We start from the raw sequence: 5,566 nt of genomic DNA, 5'->3' as shown, positions 1-5,566 counted from the left end.
TGGGCAGGGAGGTCCCTTGGATCAAAGGGAGTGTGGCTGTATTGTACTGCATGGAGGTAAGCCAGTCTGGGCATGCAGGGAGGGTGGCAGGGGCTGTGCGTGGTGACGAGAAGGGTATGACAACAGCTCTTGATTAGGATTTGCATGGAAAGGGGAAGACTGGAAGGAGAAACAGAGAGAGAAGGTGAGAAAACAAGGGAGAGGGAGAAGTAATGGAGAGAGAGGGTGAGAGAAAAAGCTGGAGAATTAGCAGCTGTGGTGTCTTATATAACAGACTTTCTGCACAAGGGAGAGCTTTCGGCCTGCCACTTCCGCATGGGGTGTTTGCAATATGTATTTTAAAGAGAATTTAGCGTGGGGGAAGGTGCCACATTGACAGCTCCACTGAGACTGGAGGCCTCAGAGGGGCAGAAGGATGGGTGGTAGGGCAAGTCCCCCACTGCCACCACCCAGGGATCAGTGCTTCCCACAGCAGGGGAGGTGGGTCTTCACCACCCAGTCAGCCCCATTCAGCTATGTGGTGGCATCTCCTCTGTTCTTTTTTAAGCTGTTCCTCCTGTCTGTCTCTCACTCACTGCTGAGCTCTTCTGCCTACAACCATCCTCTTCGGCTCTGCTTCATGTCACCTAAGTATTTAAAGAAACAGCACGTGTCTTCAGAGCCCTGGGACCTGCAGCCCATTTCGCAGGGGCCACAAAGCCACAAAACATCCAGCTTCAAGCCATCTGACTTGGTGACATGCTCCTCATCCCATTCCTAGACCTCTTGAGCCATCCAATACCCTCCTTCCCTATGGCTGATGGAAATTCATCTTTGCTCAGTCGCCTCTGGTTTGATCTCATTACATCGGTGGCAAAATCAATACAACTCAGCAGATCTCACTGCCCACAGAAAATTGCTGGAGCCAGAATTTAAACCAGTCCCTGGCCGAATTCACCCTTAGTGCCAGGTTCAGAAGAGAAGGAAATCAAGAACTGCACAGTTAATAGTGTAGTTAATCTTCTGGATCCAAACAAGGAACTTCTTGTGTCCCTCTTCTCTCTAAATGAAAAGACCTGTCTCCATCCTTGATACTTGTATCCAGCCCAACCACACTTATGCCCAACATATGGGGCCTATTAGGGAAGAGTACAATATCTATGCATCCTACATGTATGGCTGTAGGATACAGTGAGATCTCTGGATATGCCTCCCCCCAGATTTCGGTACCATCCTTCCGGAGCATTTTCTTGAGAGAAGCTAGCAGATGCTGGGTCTGGAGATATGGTTCAGTGCAATATAAGGACAGGGTCACCTGCAAACTTCAGACTGAGGTCTGGCATTGGAGTTCAGACATCTCAGGACTTGGAGGCTTATAGATCTGGAGCTAACCCTCTTTCTGCATCTCTTAATGGGTTAAAGGATGCAGTTTGTAGGAAAGATGTAGTGTGACCAAACCAGCTTCCTGCAGAAGGCTGCAGCAAAACTTCCCATGACTTTGTTGCAGGGTCAGGCCATCTCACTCTCCCACCTGCCGGCTAAAAAGGGCTCTCATCACAAGATGCCCTTCTTGTTTGTTGTTAGGCTGACGGTAAATCATATGCTTTATTATAGCATCTCCTTACAGTTGCAGCAATCAATTTCTCAGGTTCCAGCAGCAGCGATGTGTCAGAGAGGACCATAATTAAAGTGGGTCAGATTTTTTAGTGCATTCACTATGTCCGTACAAGTGGAGACCTGCCAAAACCATCACCACAGGAGAGGCAGGATTCCTGGTTGGGCCTCTTGAAATCCTAACTTCCAACCCCCTGTGGTCAACTCCAGGTGCCCTCATTGCCAGGGAACACATCCTGAATTCCTTTCAAGGTGAGCACACAAACCTAGCAGAGGATTTGCCTCCAGGGCTGCCAGAGATGAAAATAGTTTCCTAGCAGAGTCTGGGCAGGAGGCAGACGGGTAGCGAGCCTCTCTGGTGGCAAGTCGTTCACACAAAGGATGAGAAGTGCCTAGAACAGAATCTTAAATGCCCCTGAAATAGCCTTGGGTTCCCAACTATTTTTCCCAAGCTGCCATTGCTTGTCATCTGTCCTGGCTTGGGTACCAAAATCATTTGCTCCACTCTGTTTCATCTGGGATCTCTGAAACAGCCTGTCATTGGACTCATTTGCTATTTGCTCACGCTAGCTGTGGGACTGCATATACCTCAAGAAAAAGGCAGCTGCTAGTCGCAGCCCTCGCAGGTCCCTGAGTGCAGCATCTGCTGCAGCCTGGGAGCTGCAGCCTTGCTGCTGGGTGCTGCGTGAGGCATGGACCCTCCCCTTCCACTGCCTTGACTGTCTCCCGGCATTTGTGCCTGTGCAGAGTAGGCCTGAAATGACCCTCTGAACACTGCCCAGGGGTGAGCCCCATGTTGGGTGTATAGGGTTTGGATGACTTATCCACACTGGCCATGGAGGATTTCCACTAGAGGGAACCTTCCTGCTACAGTATGCGGGTTCATTTCCACTGCTGCCTGCATCATTCCCTTCTGCGGATGGATAATCCAGCTTCACTCGGCACCTCTCTGCCACAGACACCGAACCTCAGGTTCATCCCCAAGGGCAATTCCTGTTGTATCTTCTGTGGGGAACTTGCTGGTCATCTGCGGTGAGCTGCCTGGTCACCGGGCATTAGCTCCTCCTGCTGAGATGTAGGAAAAGAAGCTAAAAATGCCTCAGATGCTTCCCTAGTACCATTTTCACATGGAAGCAGTGGCTGACACTGCCTCCAGACTATTCTTCAGTGGGCTAAAGGTGTCCAGGGATTGGCAATGGCAGGGAGGTGTCCACGGAGCAAGCTCTTTTAAGATATGACCCTCCTGCTAAAGGCTGGGGCTGTTTCAGGATATGTTTGATGGCTGGGAAAGTCTTGTCTGCTATTCTTCCCCTCAGTCTCCAGCAATCTTTTCTTCAGTGCAGCTTTAGGACACGAGCCCTATTTTCAAAGGGGTAGTTGGGAGATCACTGAACTTGCACTGAATTATGTACGTGTTGGAAATGCAACAAGACGGCCAACCCAGCCCTGAACGCCCAGGACAGCTTAGCGCAGGCCAGTTCAGCATCGCAGGGCAACAAGGCCAGTGCTGAGCGCCTCCTCCCGAGTGCTGAGCACCTGTGATTGTGTTGGGTCACTGAATGCAGTGGGGTGGAGGGTGCTAGAATCACTGCAGAACGAGGCCCTGACTGCTTAGCATCCAGCTGATGAGGTGAGGCTTTGCAAACTCAAAGTGACCCCCAACTTTCCCCACCTCTGATTTCCAGGCACAGCAGCAACATCATGGCATAAGACCTTGGAAAGGGTTTCTCCAGCTGACCAGAAGCCCATGCAGTGTGATGGGGAAGCTCAAGAGGGCTTTGCAAAACCAGGAGGGTTGGGCACAGGGAGTGATAACAACAGACCTGATATTGCTCTCATTAAAGTCCAGGTTATTACAGTCAGTGTCTCCTCTGGGTATAGGATCTGGCCCCAAGCTCACACCAGACCCCCCCCAGACTTTGAAGCACTTCCCTCAGGCAAACCTCTGGAGTTTTGTGCATTGCTGTTTACAAAAAGCGCCTTAGAAAGGCCTCCGATTCAAAAGCTGATCCCTATACAGCAAAGCATTCCAGCAGGAGTTTAACTCTGAGCATGCGTTTCCCGGGAAGCATCCAACCTAAATGCTTTGTTGAAATTGGGCCAAGTGAGCCAGAACAGCACCCACTTGGTTTGGGTACACGGGCAGGAATTTGATGCTACTGCAGCATTGCCAACAAAATCAGGTCACTGCAATCCCTTCTTTTCGCTCCCTCTCTCTCGCTCTCTGAAGTGCCTGTGTTCTTCATCCCTGCTGCCCAGCCCACTGCCCCAGGCAAGCGCTGTGGAACAAAGCCAAGTCCCCACCTCGAATCTAATGAGGATGAGAGCCACATACACACAAAGTCCATCGCTACTGTTATTCCTAGGGAACCCGCCATCCAAGAGACTGTGACTGGGGCTGAGAAGGACATGCTGTGGCTCAGACAACTGCTGGCAGCCTCTTGAAAAGCAAATACAGCCAGACTTGCCCTGTTACCCTGGTATGGGGCAAGAGCCAGGCCCCGTAACAAAACCCGAAATCCAGCTTTTGTTGAAGACTTGGATGAGGCTCTGGATCTTGCCAGTAGCCCTGTACCAAAATTGCAGATCTGAACATCTCTGGCCTGCCATAGTGCCCAAGCTCCTATGTTGGAGCTGTCTTTGAAACTGCTCCATTTCGGAATAGTGGCCTATAAGAAAAGGCGTAGATCCAGCCCCCCGGGCCTCGGGAGCGTAGGGCCCAGATCTGAATCGTGCGGCCCTCTGTGGAATAAAGACCCTGCAGAATTGTGTGTGGCTCAGATCGTCTCCTCTGCTGTGGTTTCCACCAAGCTTTCACTGGAAATGGATTGGCAAAGGACAGGGATTGAGGGGTGGGGAACACGGACACATCAGAGCTCACCCACTTGGCAAGCGGAGGCCCAGTTGGAGATGCAGGGTAGAGCAGGGGGCTCCACCTCCCTTGCCTCTTACGAACTACAACCCTACAATGTGGCTGAAAATAATGCCTAACCCACAGCCTTTTGCATCTGGGTCACAAGGTGAATTTTCCAGCCATTTGATGGATTCAGTCTCATGAAGATGACCTGTTGCCAAACTCTGGATTCCTGGAGCGATCTGGCCACAAAGAGGGCAGCTGGCTGGCTCTTCCTTCCTTCCTGTCTTGAGCTTTTGGTCACTCTTCTGAGCAGCACTGACCTCTGCCCTGGCACCATGGCGTGGTGGAAAGTCTCATCTGAACTCATGTAAAGTTGAGGCCAGCTCAGAGCCTGGCTGAACCCTTCCTGGTGGAGCACCTACTGACCCCCAACCCTGCGTGGGTGGCTACCTGGTTTCACTGAAGCAAACCAGGGTGGGGGGAAGTCCTAGGGGGTTTGCGATGGGCGTGAGGCGGCCGCAGGGAGACGGTGAGGGCAGGAGGCTGCAGCAGGACGGCAACAAAGCCAGCCCCAAAGAGGCCCTGTGGTATCTCCAGGCCGAGGCCCGGGGAGGCGGAGGGATAAAGCCTGAGCCACCCTCACGCCGAGGGCCCTGGGGCCTAGTGCCATGAGGGGAAAGGAGCCGTTCCTGGCAAGACGTCACGACCCAGGCCGAGGGGCCACGCCACGGGGGGGGCAGACTGCGGAGGAGGCCGAACCCGGGTGCTGGGCCAGCTCTCCTCAGGAGCCGTCGAGGCGGCGGGGCGGACCCGGCGCGGAGCCGCCGGCGCGGCGGGAGTTAAGCAGCGCAGCGGCAGGAGCGGATGCAGGTGGGTGGCTCCGGCGAGGAGGCGGCGGCGGCGGCGGAGGAGGAGGCAGGCGAGGAGAGGAGAGGAGAGGAGAGGAGGAGGGGGCAGCCGCGGAGCCAGGCGAGAGGGACGCGGAGGGAAGGAAGGAGCCGCCGGCCGGCGTGTCCGCGCTGCCGCCGGAGCTCGGGGCAGCCCGGGACGCAGCCGATGCGGGGCGGCTCGGGGAGCTCGGCGCGGAGCGGAGCCTGGGGGTAAGTGGGGCTCGGG

The 5,566-nt window shown here is 54.0% G+C and overlaps 1 protein-coding gene across 1 annotated transcript in view; it reads left to right on the top strand.

Moving 5' to 3' along the window:
- The first annotated feature begins 5,526 nt into the window (after window positions 1-5,526).
- The window catches only part of LRRN2 (leucine rich repeat neuronal 2), a 94,482-nt gene continuing 94,442 nt past the window's right edge, over window positions 5,527-5,566 (top strand). The window contains exon 1 of the mRNA XM_019513941.1: window positions 5,527-5,550. The gene's annotated coding sequence lies outside the window, so the exon portion shown is untranslated. The remainder of the gene's footprint in view (window positions 5,551-5,566) is intronic.

Source organism: Gavialis gangeticus, unplaced genomic scaffold (genome assembly GCF_001723915.1).
Source record: "Gavialis gangeticus isolate Ggan-Ray unplaced genomic scaffold, GavGan_comp1, whole genome shotgun sequence".
NCBI classification, from domain to species: domain Eukaryota; kingdom Metazoa; phylum Chordata; order Crocodylia; family Gavialidae; genus Gavialis; species Gavialis gangeticus.
This window is presented reverse-complemented; position numbering and strand designations above follow the sequence as displayed.